This window comes from Hippoglossus hippoglossus, chromosome 3 (genome assembly GCF_009819705.1).
Source record: "Hippoglossus hippoglossus isolate fHipHip1 chromosome 3, fHipHip1.pri, whole genome shotgun sequence".
NCBI classification, from domain to species: Eukaryota; Metazoa; Chordata; class Actinopteri; order Pleuronectiformes; family Pleuronectidae; genus Hippoglossus; species Hippoglossus hippoglossus.
The window spans coordinates 31,828,737-31,846,901 of NC_047153.1; the positions used below are offsets into that span (position 1 = coordinate 31,828,737).

At 41.2% G+C, this 18,165-nt stretch overlaps 1 long non-coding RNA gene across 1 annotated transcript in view; it reads left to right on the plus strand.

The window, feature by feature from the left end:
- LOC117759461 overlaps window positions 1-17,000 on the plus strand; it is a 28,524-nt gene extending 11,524 nt beyond the window's left edge. Inside the window, exons 2-3 of the long non-coding RNA XR_004613479.1 lie at window positions 3,469-3,475; window positions 16,989-17,000. This is a non-coding gene — a long non-coding RNA (uncharacterized LOC117759461). The remainder of the gene's footprint in view (window positions 1-3,468; window positions 3,476-16,988) is intronic.
- The last annotated feature ends 1,165 nt before the right edge of the window (window positions 17,001-18,165 follow it).

The following is an 18,165-nucleotide window of genomic DNA, read 5'->3' on the forward strand; positions in this document are numbered from 1 at the left end:
TCAGTCCTAGCTTCACGGACTGGAACCTGATCCAGACTGATCCTCCTGGGAGCAAACAAGCCGATCCAGGACAGCTCTTTTCATGTCCCAGAATTTTCCCCCGGGAGGAGGACGGCAGACCAAGCGCCCCTGTCTGAGCTTCCCCCGACAACAACAGAAGCAGGCGCACCTGTGCCAATCAACTCACCTGTTACTGCTCCAGCTGAGCTAGCTCCGCACACTCCCTCTTCCACAGCTGAGTGCCCGAACCAAACCCACCTCCACAGTGGCCCTGCCTAGTCTTCCCTTTGCCAAGGAGATGGCAGAACTCACGTTCCAAAGGACCAAAGTTCACGTCAACGTTCTGGAGGGGGATCTGCATATTGATTGGGGCCATCTCCTGGGTTCCAGCCACAGTCCAATGGCCAGACTGAACCTGGGAACTAAGAGCTGGAGACAGCCCTGCGATACATGGTCCAAGCATCTCTTGTGGGTGGAGTCTGCCCAAAACTCCTTGACCAGTTCTGCGACCGGACTGACCCCATTCGAGTGTGCCTTTGGTCTCAGCCTCCGCTCTTTTGGGCACTAGATAAGGAGGTCCCTTGTCCATCCGACCAGCCCTTCATCTTCCACTGCTGCGCTTTGCTGACCGCTATTCTGCCTCTGCCAACCATCACCTCTCCGAAGCTCCCACCTACCAGGCTGAGCAGAAGTTGTAGCTCTACACCAGGGACCAGCCTCTTAGGGTAGACTCCAGGAAACTGGCAACCAAGTTCATCACTCCCTTCAAAATCCAGAAGGCTATCAACCCAGCGGCTCTGAGACTTAAGCTTCCCCAGTCCATGCACATCTGTCCCACATTCCATGTGTCCCGAGTGAAACCACTTTGGGACAGCACCTTGGTACCTGCTGCTATGCCCCCACCACCTCCTTGGTTCATCGATGGGAGACTCACCTACACGGTTTGTCGCCTGCTTCGCTTCTGAGAAAGAGGCCTCCAGTACCTGGTGGACTGAGAGGAGTACAGTTCCGAAGAGAGGTGGCCAGATGCATTTAGATGCACTGTTACCACTATAGCTTGTTCATATGCAATCCTCCGTAATTTTCCACATGTGTACTGGCCTTAACACTAAGGTCCCTAGAGGGACAGGTCAAGGTGACGCTAATTTAACTGTACTTTTCAGAAACACTGTTTAATTCTAAAGGCACATACGTCAACTAGCTCACACATACGTCAACTAGCTCATCTAGCAGTAGTCACTGGAAAATATGTTATTTCCAGCTCCTGTTTCCCTTTTATCAATCAATTAATTTAGTTGCTGTGGTTACCAGCCTGCATTTTCATGACAGCCTACTCTCAAGAGGAGTGGGGAGGGACCAAGAAGTTGGACTATTTGAAAATCTCAAGCAAAGTCCATTCTCCTCACAACAGTGTTGCCATCAGAAAGGAAATGGCGAAAATGTAAACACCATGATGACCTACTCACTTATCAATCTCTTCTCTCTTACTTCTCTGCCTCTATTTCTGCAGCCAAAAGCTCCTTTTATCAAACTTAAATAGAATCCTCTTTTTACAACCCCAAATAACTCATCTCCAACTTTTCCAACCCCCCCCTCCTCCTTCCACGTTCTTCCTTTTCTCACCCATCTCATTAACACTTCCCTGTCAACTGGCTGTTTCCCTAACTATCTTAAGGAGGCAAGAGTAAACCCTCTCCTGAAGAAAATTCAACAACTACAGACCTGTCTCTCTTCCCTTTCTTTCCAAAGCACTCAAGCATGCTATCTTTAATCAACTCTCCTCCTATCTCCACCATAATAACCTTCTTGATCCTCACCAGTCTGGTTTCAAGGCAGGCCACTCAACTGAGACGGCCCACCTTGCTGTCTCTGAGCAACTTCACACTGCTAGAGCTGCCCCTCTCTCCTCTGTCCTCATCCTTCTAGACTTTTATGCTGCATTTGACACAGTGAACCACCAGATCCTTATTTCCTCCCTTCAGGACCTGGGTGTCTCAGGCTCTGCACTCTCCCTGCTCTCATCGTACCTCAACGACCGCACTTACCGGTAACTTGGAGAGGAACTGTGTCAGAACCTTGTCGTCTCACTACTGGGGTCCCTCAAGGTTCCGTCCTGGGTCCCCTCCTCTTCTCTCTGTACACCAACTCTCTCAGCTCTGTCATTCACTAACATGGCTTTTCCTACCACAGCTAAGCAGATGACACCCAACTAATCCTCTCTTTTCCCCAATCTGAAACACAGGTAGCAGCACGAATCTCTGCCTGTCTGACTGACATCTCTCAGTTGATGTCTGCACACCACCTGAAAATTAACCTTGACAAGACCGAACTACTTTTCCTTCCAGGGAAAGGCTCTCCCATCCATGACCTTACTATTACCATTGACAACTCTGTGGTAGCCCCCACCCAGACTGCTAGGAACCTGGGTGTGACACTCAACAGTCAACTCTCCCTTACTGCCAACATTACTGCAACAACCCGCTCCTGTAGATTCATGCTGCACAACATCAGGCGAAGACGTCCCATTCTCACTCAGAAGGTGGCGCAGGTTCTGGTCCAGGCCCTGGTCATCTCACGCCTAGACTACTGCAACTCCCTCCTGGCAGGTCTACCTGCTAGTGCCATCCGACCTCTGCAGCTCATCCAGAATGCAGCAGCTCAAATGGTTTTCAACCGACCTTAGTTCACTCACACTACACCGCTCCTCCTGGTTACCACTGGCTGCCCATATCTGTTTCAAGACACTAGTAATTGCGTACCGTGGTGTGAACGGATCAGGCCCAGTCTACATCCAGGACATGGTCAAACCTTAAACCCCAGCCCGTCCACTCCGCTCTGCATCGGCCAATCGGCCTGCTGCTCCCTCACTGCAGGCTAGCCACTCAACAAAATCAATCAATCAATGAATCAATCAAATTTTATTTGTATAGCCCATATTCACATATCACAATTTATCCCATAGGGCTTTAACAAGGTGTGACATCCTCTGCCCTTAACCCTCAACAAGAGTAAGGAAAAACTACCCACATTTTTTTTAACACAGTAAAAAGAACGTAGAAACCTCAGAGAGAGCCACATGTGAGGGATCCCTCTCCCGGGACAGACATAAGTGCAATAGATGCCACGTGTAATGGAGAACATCAGAAAGAAGAACAAAATCAAAACTGTTTGCTGTCCAACCAAATGGTTGAACGAGTTCCACATTGACATCAGGACAGCAGTAAGTCATCACATCTTCCGCTGCAGGCTAAAGACACATCTCTTCCGACTACACCTTGGTTAAGAAGATAATAATAACCATCGTCAACTCAGGTGTTTATGTATACAAAATTTGAAAAAGTTAGTTGCACTTATATATTGCACTTACATGTAGCACTTGTAGTTTTTTTTTTTTTAAAGCAAATTGTACTTACTTGATTCTTGCTGTTCTGGGTTTGTTCCCTTATGGTTGAATGCACTTATTGTAAGTTGCTTTGTATAAAAGTGTCAGCTAAATGATATGTTATGTAATGTAAGATGTAAGATGACACGCACAGTCAGGACATCAGGGTTAAAGTGACCTGAACGATCTGGAGTCATGATCCAACATCACCCATTAATAACTATTTTAGAATATAGAACTAGATGGTGAATATCCCATGTGATTATCAGTTCATGTGTGAAGAGTAACAGAGATGAGCAGACAGACACACACACACACACACACACACACTCCTGTAGAAATAATTGTTGCAGAAGAAGCGACGCCCCGTTTATCCAGGAACATAAATATGAATTCAGCCGGTTTTTATAGAGATCAGCTCCAAGTGTGAGTGATTAGAAAACAACAAACAACCGTAATGCCCCTCAGTGCAGTGGAGCTGCCAAGGCGGGGCCCTTTTAATACAGTAAAGGCTATAATCATAGTTTGTTCTTTTAAGCCTTAGCTGCAGCACACAAGTCTAAACTGAATGAATGTCAATTCAGTGTGGAGAGCACTGACCACTGTCATCACAGTAGTCGTCAATATAAACAGATGCAGCACAAAGGTTTGTCAGGGATGTCATTGTAATAACAATGTTGAGATCTTAAATAAACCAATGCTATTGCTTACAGTTACTAAAGTGACAAACCTATAATATCCTAATAACATCTATTCTAATGCAGGTGAATCATTGAGATCAATGAAAGTTTCAAGGGCTGTACAGCCCAAACAATAGGCCCTCTATGTGAATGCGCAAAATGGAGGGGAAGGGCTAAGGGGTAGGGAGAAGGGGTGAAATGTGATGAAAACCTTATTTTTAAATTACAGCACACTTACATACAACGTCTATAATACGTAAAGCACTTTCTAAATAAAAACGGAGTTCGTATTTGTCTGACTGATTGTATTAACTGATGAAAATGCAGCTATGTGCAGTAATATAGGAAATTGTGGATGTGATATATTGAAAAGCATCAAGATGGTTTTGTATTTATATAGTGCTTTTCTAGTCTTGATGACCACTCAAAGCTCTTTACAGTACAGTTTTACATTCAACCATTCACACACACATTCATACAGTGCATCTATTAGCAGCACTTTGTTGTTCTATGAGGGGCAGTTCGGGGTTCAGCATCTTGCCCAAGGACACGTCGGCATGCAGATGGGGAAGACTGGGGATCGAACTGCCAACCTTCAGGTTGGAGGACGACCGCTCTACCCCTCAGCCACAGACGCACCTCAAATGTACCAAGATGCATCTTGGTGCATTTGAATCGTTGACTGCTAAATCGTAATCAAATCGTGAGGCTAGTGATGATGCACACCTCTACTGAGCACACAGTCATCACAGTCACTGAGCTGAGTGGTGATGAACAAAGACTAAGCCACCAGTGCCTCAAGTTAAAAGCTAATTTGCCAAACGACAAAAACAAATATAGTTAATTTGTGTCTTGCTAATGTGTCTTGCTAATGTACACACAAGTAATAAGTTAGGGCATACAGGATAATGTACTGCACTTAAGGGGAGACACAACAGGTGTATATATTCAAATTTGTATCTAATGATGTCATCACAAAGGCCACTTTGATATGCAATTTAGGCATTAACTAATTAAAATGCACCAATTGGCACTGCAGGTGCATAGGATGCAGGTGCATAGGATAACAAACTTTTACTAAAACATCACCACAGAACCTCTCCAGTTAATGACTTACAACAAGACAGTATTTTGCCCTGAAATGTTATGTTTAAATATGCAGATTAGCTTGTTTGGGGAAATCTACAGATGCAGACAGACAGAGGGCATTAGAATAAACGCCATTTAAATGTGTATATTTGAAAGTTTTCTTTTTTTTAAGAGTGAAAGAAGACATGGAACCAAAACAGACCAGAATCTCAAACTTGACCAGTACATGAAAGAACAATGTTTTTGCCTGTAGTGTCCTGCCACAGTAACTGCATCATTTTGATTGTAGGCTCCTCATCTAATAACTATTAATTCTACTAGTTTGTTGTTTGCTGATAGATCTTTATCAATCCATGATACAGACAGCCCTCCCTCAAATGTGAAAGGAGGGAGTTGTAGGTATACTGAAACTAAGTCCTTGTCACCAGCTATTGCGTGTGTGTGTGCATGTGTGTGTGTGTTATTCTAAATATATACTAGAAACTATAGTAGCATATAAAACATGCACATTGTGGTATAGATTCCTTTGTTGTTGCCTTGTGATAAAGCTAGTGACTACGAAAGAAAACCATTGTCTGTTTGAACTGTTGAGTATTAAACTATTTTAAATATTAAAACTGAATACAGAAAACATTTTAACTTCACTCATGTTCACTGTGGCCTTTATACTGTGTCACACTGCCTCTGCAAAGGAAAAGCTAATAAAAGGAAGGCCAGGTTACAGGCCTAAAGGTGATTTTAATATGTTAGATGGAATATTTCTTTAGTGTTTGTGTGTGTGTGTGTGTGTTTGTGTGTGTGTGTGGGTGTGGGTGTGGTGGCTTGTTTGAAGGGCTTGCTTCTTGCATCTGTGTGTGGTGAGACAGACAGACGGACAGACTGATGACTCTGACAGGCCAAACAACAGGTGTGTCCTTTGAACATAGCCCGCCGGCACACGAACACCCTCTTTAGCTTTAGCCCGCTGATTTTTGTTTTCATCCGCAAAAGAAAAGACTTCTCCTCCTCCTTGTTGCTGACTGTCTTTCATCTGTGAGAAACACAGACAACCCCTCTCCCTGTGCCTTTATGTCCCTCTACTGTCTCTCCTCATTGATGCTCTCATCTCTTTACGTTGCTATGTCTAGGCCTTGACTATACATTGCATTGCCCCGTTACTTAACAATAAGACTCACATTGGTGAAAGAAGTAGTATTAGCAATAGACAGCACCAAATTTATGAAAGTACTTGTTTTTCAGAATGGCCTGTTTCATAATAATGTTTACTATATTATTACTTCATACACTCATTGAGCATTTAGGAATCTAATATTAATCGAACATTAATGCTGGGTAGTTCCTCTCCTTGCTTTCAATTAGCCTCAGTTCTTTGTATCATGGATTCACTAAAACATGAAACAATGGAAGCATTCCCCTTATATTCTGCACCATGTTGACATGACAGCATCATGTCATTCGTGCAGATTTGCCATCTACACATTCATGCTGTCAATCTCCTGTTCTGCCACATCCCAAAGATTCTACTGAATTCTCATCTGGTGGAGGTGAAGTTCAAAGAACTCAATGTCAGGTTCATGAAACCAGTTTGGCAACCACTGGTTATCTTGGTTACTGTAGCCTTTCTGAAAAACACAGTTTTATAAAGGAACAATTTAGATACTTTCCCTCCTTTCTTAAACACCTTAGCATTACACAAAAACAACATTAACATTAACAATATGAGCTAGAGCTTTTTTGACATTTTCACCAATTGCCCAGGGAATAATGCATTGATCTTAATTTTCTTTTTAAAAGGCACTAAAAAGCACTACTGAGTGCCCTTTGGTCCAAGACCCTCAATAAATAGTTTAGTATATAGTTATAAATGAATATATTTAAATGGTGTTTGTACTCTATATACATGTTCCAATCGGTGTCTACTGGACTGGGTTTGTTCCAGCCTGGGTTAGTTGTTTCTAACTGTCAGCTGATAAAATCATAGTCTGTGATATGTAAATAGTCTAATCTTGAGTCCCCAGTCACAGTCAGCTCTTCTCACACAGATTTTTTTTTATGTTTGATAGGGAGAATTGGGGTAACCGGGGCACTGGGTAATGTGGGGCAACTAAACTCCAATCGGTTTATTTCCTGTTCTAACTAAATCTAGTCAACAGGGCTGTGAAGTTTTGTATACCTTATATAGTGCACTCATTGTTTCCTATAATGCATCCCGAAAAATAGTGTACAAATCACATGACTTAATGGGGGTGATGTCACAGAAAGAGGCTGGTCAAGTATCAGTCAGAAGCTCCCCCTTGGAATTGCATGACAAGGTCAATAGCATAGGATTTTGACAAGATACATTTTAAGGATATAAATATGTAATAAATAAGACAATGTTATCAAATTATATTTGTGATGTATTCAAGCAACAAAATATGCTTTGAGCTGTTGTTGAAATGTTATTTTTTTCAAACATTTTTTCAGTTGTCCCACTTTATCAAATATGATTGATAATGTAATACAACTTTAATGTTCTAAATTAATTTTATAGTTTCTTTATCTAGGCTAGGGTTCTTTATGAAAATATTTTTTTATAACTTTTACATGTCAATATGAATCGATGACATTTCTATGAATAATATGCATTTCTTATTCATTTTCTTAGTGATATTTTAATAATGCTTTTTTAATATTGGTAATATTGAGCTTGGCATTTATAAAGCAAGGTGATTTGGTTTTATTTTTTTATTTTAATACAAGTGTCTCAAATTACAAAGTTACCTGTCCCAGGTTAGCACAAAGAACACTAAGAGCTGTACCATGTCGTCTTAAGGATTACAGTAAAGTATACTATGTTGATCTAATGTGTAAAACAGATATTCGAATAAGTCATAGAAATCTAAATTGCAAAAAATATCCCAGATTACCCAAATTCACCCTATCCACAACTGATGACCAGAGGGGAGTTACCTGATGTTTGCTTTGATTTACAAAGTTCTATAAGCCCTACATCCCTTTACAGTCTTACATGTCTCTCCATCCACATTCTGAACTGTTTCCTTCCCTCTTTGGCCTTTCAGCACTAATGTAACTTATGCTGCTTTAAAGACACATTCCAAGCAATGTTTATTTTAGTAGAAATACACATTAGTTGGCATTCTCTGTTAGTCCGGTCTTTTTTGCTTTCAGCTTTGTTGTCTTTAAGTTTGTCCCAAACTGAAAGAGTGTAGCACATTAATGGTATTACTGTAAAATGTGATGATAGGTCAGTGATGTGCTTCCAACATCTAAGAGCAGTTTTTTCATGTGAATATACTGTCATAAACCAGCCAGCAAGGAAAGACAAATTTTGATTGGTAAACTGTACAATTAAAGACCAAAAGCCATTTCTGTTGTTTTGGATAATATTGTACTCCTTTAACATTTCATCGGAAATCAGATAGACATGCAATACATGATTTAAACTAGACGAAGACTTTAATCTGGTTTTAAACAGAATATATGAATAAATAAATAAATTTGCGAACTCCTCCTCCTGTAGATAGAAACAGTTTAGGTTGCTGTCTCTTTGCTGTCCTGGCTCCTAAATGTTGGAACGAGCTCCCCAATGACATCAGGACAGCAGAAAGTCTACACATCTTCTGCCGCAGACTAAAGACACATCTCCACCGACTATACCTTGGATAAAATAAAAAAAAATAAAGTATCACTTTATTAGCACTTAAATGGCACTTACTTATAGCACTTTGTAGTTTGGCTTTCTTGAAGAAAATTGTACTTGCTTGATTCTTGTTGTTCTGGGTTTGTACCCTCATGGTTGAATGCACTTATTGTAAGTCGCTTTGGATAAAAGCGTCAGCTAAATGAAATGTAACGTAATGTAGATAATTAAAAAAATTGCTGCTATGATAAACTTCACAGGAGAAGTTGTAACAAATAATGTACATTAATAAACACTTTCATAACTTCAACCAATGAAACCATACAACTCGAATTAAATGTTGATGTACTGCTTGAATATTAACAAGTGCTATCTTAAGAAAAGATTGAGCAGGATTCCTTTGAGAACTTTCCTCCACAGTCGCCAAAGTGCTTGCTCATTGTGGGAACTGTTGGGTTTCTGCAAAAAAATGTTTTAAATGTCTTTACCTTGAGATAATGTATATTATGATTTGGCGCTATACAAATGAAATTGAATTGAATTGAAATGAAATGAACAACTGTAAATCTAGTAATCTAGTACTATGTATAAATACTTTAAACATTGACCTTTCCATTATGCTTAAAACATTTTCTTTTAATCAATGTTGTAAATACTGTTATTTTGTTGATGTGTTTAGGCATCTATTGCACTTCTGTCAGTCCTGGGAGAGCCTCACATGTGGCTCTCTCTGAGGTTTCTACATTTTTTCCCCCTGTTAATATATATTTTTTTGTAGCTTTTTCTTACTCTTGTTGAGGGTTAAGGGCAGAGGATGTTGCATCTTGTGAATATAGGCTATACAAATACATTTTTATTAATTAATTCATTACATGGCAAATCAATGTATTATATAGAATAAAAGGAAACACACTGATGAAGAAAAGATAACTGAAATCATTTGCTGGACAAAGCATGGTGTGCTGGAGAAGAGTTGTGTGACAGATTTTCATTTTGCTTAGTTGATTTTTACACCATTATATTACAGATAGAACGCGTCGTCAGGCTCTTTTGCTTTTACTCATCCATTTAGAAAAGAAAATATCTCTGGTTTTACTTGCAGACAAATAATTAGAAACTCTAAAACATAATGTGACACCTTATGTGTTGCATCTTTAAGATTAAAGGTAGAATCATCCTTAAGGAAAGGAATGTAATGAATAATGTCCCTGGAAGGCTAAAGTTTGTGTTGTATGAACTGGGATGATATATTTGTAAGTATTTATTTCAGAACTTCAGACATGTGAGTCCATATCATAGATATGCACTTGAATGGGTGACACAGTGTGGAGGTTCAAAGATGGTCCACCTGCTGCAAAGTTCAAAGCTCTTCCACCTGCCGTTGATCCCACTGTAAGGAAATTGGAGGGCTGGGCCTGATTCCAAACCACAGAAGGGTGTGGAGCGTCACAACAAATGCATATGTGAGTTTGGGGCTGAAAGGACTTTGATTATATTGCAAACACACACACACACACACACACTTGCACATGCACGCACACAGACACACACACATACTCAGTACGGTCCTTTGCAGTTTTCTTAGTAAAGTAATCAGGGTATTTACTAAAATGTTAGTTCGTTTTTATTTGTTATGATTTTAAATTACTGTAACATTTTTCCTAATCAGAGCAGTTAATTAGGTAAAAGGTGTCTGTAATAGATATCACTGCTACCTGTGGGTTCCCTCGCCAGTGATCTCCCGGTACTCGTGAGTTGCTCAAGAATGTTTTTATTTTTTGTGTTTTCAGACATACAAAAACACACTATTCCTCCTCCTGTCCGTACTATGGCCATCTTTTGCCCAATGGTTTGGGAGAGTCTCTGGGTGGGTGAGCGGCCCTACTGCCCCAGCACGCTACTGCAGATAAAGGGGAGATAGTGATTAGCCAACGCAGAACACCTGTGCTCAATCAGACTGCCTCCTTGGCACTGTTCCCCAGACCACATCCCCAAACTCTCACTTTTGCAGCTGACACTGTCCACACCCCACTACCACATACCCCTACCACCCGACTTAGGCTGGGGAGCTGTCCGGCTTAACCTTCTCCCCCCTCTCTGAACGGGAAAGGAAGTCAGTCACAGCCAACTGCGTTCCCAGCCTATGGATCACCTTAAATTTAAAGGGTTGAGGGAAAGGGGAGAGGGGGAGCTGCCTGTCAAACTGTGAAATGTCATTCACCTTGTGATAATCCTTACAGAGCTGTATAGATCCATCCTTCTACAAGGATAAAAGAACGATGGGACTACACCAGTCACTGTTGGACTCTTCTATTACAACCCATCTCTAGCATAGCTGTAAACTCTTTCTGAACCACTTTTCGTTTGTGATCAGGAAGCCGATGGGGTTGTGAACGCACCGTCACCACCCGGGAAAGTCTCAACATGATGTTGTATGAGATTTGTGCATCCGGGCAGGGGGAGAACACATCAGCAAAATGCTACTGCAACATGGTGACATCCGCTCTCTGGGTTGGGGAGAAAACTAAATTTAGTCATTGTGGTAGTTGGAGAACAATCCACTGGTTGGTTGGCATCTGTGGTTTTAGAAGGAGCTTTTGTCAATCTTGGGCTCAGTTTAAATCGAATGCGTTGTGGTCAAACTGTTTGGCCTTTGGTTGGAGTCCATGTTTTTTTTTAGGGAATCCATGGTAGTAATTCTTAGTGTGGTGGCGAACGTGGGTAGTAGCAATCTTCTCCGGAACATGTGCAGTGGCTTTTGGAGGGCTGCTGATTTATCAGTTTCTCTTCAACCCGCTGCGATTGAGTGTGTAAGTACCCCCCACAATTAGCTGTCTGAGGACTAGGGTTGAGTTAGGTAGGTAGTGGTTTGTAATAGTCTTAGTTAGTGGTGGGTTTGACTCCATTGTTGTGGCTATTGGTTGTTTGTATAACTGGACCTTTGTAATTGGGTGTTTGGTAAGTGGTTTACCTTTGCCTTGGGTAAGTAATTTGCACTGTTTTGGTCACTGTATTGTGAAATATGTCCTCCTTAGTTGAAGATTTCATAAAGTCTCCCTCACAGGAGCTGTTTGAACAGTGTACTAAGGATCAGCTGGTAAAGATTGCTCAGCATTTTGGCATTGATATCCCTGACAAAAGGTTGAAAGAATATGTGAAAATTGCTGTGAAAAACAAATTTCACAGAAATATTGATAAGTAGGATGTGAAAAGGAAATCTGTAAGTTCACCAGTAGTCACTTCTGTGGCTTTAACATTTGAACAACAGAGATAACTTCTAGTCTTACAGCTGGAACATGACACAATTAAACAGCAAAATAATTGGAAGTGGAAGTCATGAAACAGAAAACTGAACTAGCTAAAGTAGAACTACAGCAGTATAGACTAAATTTGATTAAAAAAAAGAAGGAAAACAGGTGGGTGAGGGGGCTGTTCAAAGTAAATATGAATTTGATGTGGCATCTAACTTTGTTCCTAAATTCACAGAGAAAATCCAGACCTATTTTTCTCTTTGATTAAGAGAGTGGCAGAGTCCAGATGTTGGCCAGATGAAGATTGTACCCTCCTGCTCCAGTGCGTCTTGGTGGGTAAGGCCCAAGAGGCTGATGCTTCACTATCAAAGTCAGACAGTAAAGAATATGAGGTAGTCAAGGCAGAAGTGTTTAGAGCATATGAGTTGGTACCTGAAGCCTACAGGCAGCGCTTTGGGAGGTTTAGGAAACAGGACACTCATGTTGAATTTGTGCGTGACCTTGAGACACAATTTAACCGCTGGTGTGTTTATTCAGAGGTTAAAACATTTGACAAAATATTCACTTTTGTACATGAATACGAATAAATGACTTACTAGAAAATACAAAGCTGTTTAGGGCACCTAAGCCACACACCCAACAATATTTGGAATGCAGGTAGTGGCGGAAAAGGTAAAATAATATTCAGTGTATCTAACATTATTTTCTTATCCCTGCAGGTAAAGTAAGAAACAAGCACTATACAAATGTTGTACAATATACAGACCACTAAGCTACTGTTGTTAGGTGGGGGAGATGGTGAGTGCCGAACCAGGATGTGGTGCTGGAGCGTTGCCGTAGGGAGGGTCCTCCTGCGAGTGGCTGGAGTCGGGTGGATCGATGTTGACAATTGGCTGCCAACCTCCCTGGCCACCGGGATGGACGGCAATATGATCTTCCGGGTCTATGGTAGCATACCCAAGCTGAGGTCCTGTCCAGGAGTCCCTCCACAAACTTCTCCAACACCACCTTTTTAAGCATCTTGCCCTCCGCAGCGGAGCACCTCAGACCGTTGGCCCAGCCGGGTTTCACGGAATCCATTGCGATGATCACCAGGCGACAGACCCAGTTGGTCCAGGTTAGCCCTCTTCACATGTGGGTATTCCCCTATTGCTCACAGCGGAAGACCCAGCGCCACTGTGTGAGCCTCTCCCAAAGCAGGGGTAGAGGACGCACCGCCCACTCCTCCATCGGCCAGCCATACACCTCCGCCTTTGTCTCAAACATTTCCACAAAGGATTGTGGATCATCCACTGCCTTTAATCTAATGGAGTGTGATGCCAGCTAATGGGGAGCGGGCAGTGGGCAAAAAGAGTGGCCGCCGACCGGGCGAGGAGTTGCTCCAACATGCAGGCTTCCGCCAAGTTCTAAAGCACCCCCAGGAACTGCCGATTGTGTAGAGAGTGATAAGCCAACGCAGGACACCTATGCAAAATTTTTAACACTTGACGTGGCCTTCAGGAAGTACAATGTTCAGAAATGAAATGAGCAGCTAAAATCTCTCATTTTACTTGAGGATGTTCAAGAGAGGTATTTCCCCCTACTCAATTCAGTTGCACTTCTGGCTGAGCCCGACCTGCAGTGCATGACTGGAGGGCTGCACCGAGAATCAGCAAATGCTCAGCATCCAGCGCCAACCCGACCAGCTCCTGTTCTTCTTCACCGCAGGGCAAGCGCCCTCGCCTTTCGGGGCAAGTCACAGAAATTAACCCTGGATGCCATCTGCACTGCTGGTAATCGACTCACAGCTGTTTTGGAGAATACTTTCCAGAGCCTAAATATTGCCCCTGCAAATCCTGCAAATCTTGCTGTCTACAGTGGTGGCTGTGCTGACGGGGAACCAGAGTTTATCTTAGTTCAGGACTCCATCGTAAGGTTTGTTGAGATTCCAAAATGAGTCACTTATCATATTTCACCATATCGGACTGACACAGACATTGCAACAACATTCATAGAAATACTTCCCCTGTTGCAAATTGTCTGCAAAGTAAAAGCACAGTTAGTTTTGTTTCTGTAATGCTTTTTATTAAGCTGAATTTCTTAGTGCCTTTATTTTTCAAAAGTTGTGAACTTGTGTCTGATGATTGTGTCGATTGCTTAACAGTAATAAATAAAATTCAGATTCATGTCGTAAAAAACATATATATATAAGACTATAAAATCTTAACTGTAGATAAACTAAGGAGGATGAACGCAGTTTTAAACTTCACTCTGCACCAGACGGACTGTTAATAAAAAGCTCTGCACAAAACATTCAGCATACAAACAAATAAAAAAGTTACAGTATATTGAGGAGCACTCATTAATGACAAGGAATAATTATTTTCAGTAGCTCCAGAGTATCACATCACAAACAACTACTTCCAAACAAGCATATTTAGCGGGGGCATTGCACAAGGACACAACAAAAAGTAATTAGTGACCTGTCTATTGATTTATCTGAATTCATGGGGTTGACTATATGAAATTGAGATTATTGAGATTATATCATGAAAACATAGAGTCAGTGGCTCTCTTGTTCTCCCTAATTGATCAGCAGATGGCATTGACAAATGATGAATAGATTGGGCACGGTACACCTCTAACCCTTGAGACGTGCACACACACACACACACACACAAACACACACACTGCACTGCCCCTGTTGGTGTCATCACTCTTGTCCTACAAGACTTCTAACACCCCAGTGGCATGGGAGAGTGAGCGCATCAAACCACAGAAGAACAGCCCTCCTCGCTTCACTGAGACAGAGAGGCTACACAAAGGCATGAGAGAGAGAGAGCAAGGAATAGGAGATTCCTTACATAGCTTCCCATTTGTATGCACGACTGCTGTCAGAGAAATGAAGGTATCCCCAGATATCCCATCCCTCCCTGTCCTTTCATGTGGCATTCAAAGGCAGCTCTTTCCTCTTTGGGCCTATTGAGATGCCACCACCTGTAACTGGATGCAAGGTTTTCTGTCTTTTGTCCTCCCTCTCTCTGTCTCCCCCCCCCCCCCCCCCCCCCCCTCTCTCTCACACACACACACACACACACACACACACACTAGGACTCTGGGATTATGTGAAAAAATTATAGAGGGAGTCAATGAGTAAAAAGGTTCACATCTCGCTCTCAAATATCTCAATATCCTGTGTTAGAGAGCTGCAGAGATCAGTTCATTTCAATGATAATATCAGACTACAGTGACTCTCATGAGGAAAGTGGCTAAATGCAGCAGCATAGTGATAAATATAACATTATTCTCCTTTTATTGAAAAACTAAATTTACAGTCACATTGCAGTGACAGGATCACAGTGACATCAACATAGAAGACAGACAGGACAACAAATACAAACTATCAGATATTTGAACAAAACAGTTTGAACAGTTTGTCTTTGTTTTGTCTTCCACATATCTCCTCTATATAGAAGCAAAGGAAGAAGAACAAGTACAGACATTGATATATCACAGAGCATTTCTTGAGACAGCATCAGATGGTTCTTTGATTGATTGGTGTTTATTTGTTCTCATTATTTTTTCATTCTGAAACTTCTCAAAAGAGCCAGTATTAATTTATTTTCTCATGATTTTATAATGATTTTATGAAAAAAGAATTACTGTCAGTTTGAAAAATATATATTTTTTTATGTCACAAGGAATTGTATCTATATCAGATGAATCTGTTGCTTAATGCCACTCAAATACACATCAAAATATTGTTGAATTATTGAATGAAACCAATATTTACAGTATTTTCTTAACAGGTCCTGATAGATTGATACATCAGCATTTTAGTCTGGACAAGCAAAAACTGAGATATTCGGAAACAATGACACAAGGTCATTATGGTGAGAGCCAACACTGTCTGTGTCTGTGTGTTGTCAAGAAAATGACATGATCGCCACAGCGGAGTTAATATGTTACTTCCTGCCGCTGCCTGCTGCGCCACTCGCCTGAATAATGCAGAGGATTGGTTGCTGTTGTGAACGCGTCTGTGCAGGAAACCTCCCACTGTGTTTTGCATGTGTGAAAGGTAGGCTGCATGTAAACTCTGTAGCCAATTCTCCGGATTTTAGCCGCAGGTCATGTCTGAAAATGGCTATAGACTCTCATAACCGCTGGCTGAATGTGTCTTTTCGGTCAATATTTACTGGCACCAGCATTGTCTACCAACAATCAATTACAAGCATTGCTGACCCTGTTGTTTTTGCAGCTGTTGTGAGTTAAATTTGTAATTTTATAGTACTGCTTACATGTATAGGAGACAAACTATTATTCAAGTAATCTGCAACAATTCCAGTATCCATTGGGACATGCATGCATACCTGTTAACATCGGCACGTGTTTGCCCAGTGTTTGTGTGTGGTCATGTGGTATGCATTTTCTGGCGTGTTAGTACCGCTGAGGATTGAAACTGATAAGGAGCCAAAACACTTGTGCAGGCAGAGATCAGTTTAGTTTGAAAATACAGTTTTCAAACAAAAACTTAGTAGTATTGATGTTGCCTAAGACCTGAGGACCTACTGCGCAGCAGCCAGAGGATTGGTGATCTCACCTTTAACCTGTCTAACCCTCAATCAGCACATGGGATTTCATTACTTTGTGAAGGGATTCACATCTTAACCCCTCTTTCTCTCTCTTGAACCCTGAGGGTGTCTCTCACTCCCTGTGGGCTGAATGTTGGTAATGAGGTGGCAAATTACTGTCTTAAATCTTGATGGAGAGGCCCCCCACTGACATCCTGAGACACACACACACACACACACACACACACACACACACAGACACACACACACACACACAGCTCCTCTCAGGGCTCTCCTCAACCCCCTGCCAACTGTAAAACAACAATGTTCCTGTTCCACACTCTTTACTGATGAGACAGCAGTGGTTTTCACTGACTTGTCATTTCCCTTCAGCACTTGAAAGAATTGCTCTTCACTGTTTTCACAGTAGCTTCACCATTTGTTCTTCTTCTTCTTTGTTCGGTTTATTGGCAGGTGGCAACCAACATCAAGGTGTATCCCCGCCATCGGCCACAGAAGATCAAAGGGCTGGTATGAAGTTTTTAATCATGAGTTCCACATCTGCTTTTGCCACAAAGCATTGATATGTAGTAATACATGATGCAACAAATGGAGAAGAAAACAATATGGACATTGAAATTAGTTTTTTGTTACTAGGTTTAATAAAATGTTTCAGTTTTAGATAGTATAATATTTGTTCTTGGTCCAAGAAACTGTGGGAATTTTATTTTAAAAACATCAAGCTAATCAAGAGGCAGGTTATCACTATTATATTATATTCAATTATGTCTCACAGCAGGAACATGATCAATATTGGCCTCAAAAGTGGATTAAGATGTGTCAACTAAATGGTGAAACATTCCTGATTTGCTTGAATTTCAGTATGTGGGTTTTATTGTTGACATTTGATTTGGGGGAGTTTTCAGAAATATTCAGCACATAATCATTTAAGTATAAATGTTTTCCATTTTTGTTCAAATACCACAAACTATAAATTTTGGCATTTCCTTTGATATGAAAATGTCATTTAGATAATTTTTTTGCGTAAAAATTATAAAGTGGGTATCTAATAGAAAATGTTTTTTAGAACAGGGGATTTTTCTAGTTTGGGTTTTTAAACAGCATAATTGTACAAAGACTGATCTGACAGCAGAAGGATTAGAAGGAATAAGATTTACTGCAGCATCAAACATCACAGGTGTTGGTGAGGGATCATGTTGTCTTCTCTGAAATTATGACATGTACTGGCTGATCATTTGGGATCTGGAATTAATCATAGTGATTGTTAATTTCTAACTATCTGATATCTCAAAAGTAGTGTTAAAATGTTTATATGTCATATTACTCTTTCAGTACAATATCAACTCGTAACAACTACAACATTACAGTTTTCCCTAACCTGAAGTGTTGCTGTTGCCTTAACCTAACATGGGACATGTGTACCCAGTCCAATATCTGTAGTGTCACTGTCCTGCACTTTGTACACCCACCATCTACCTCAACTCCATGTAGGGATTAACTCATAAAAATAATATAACATCTGAAAATTAAACTGAAGAAACAATTAAGT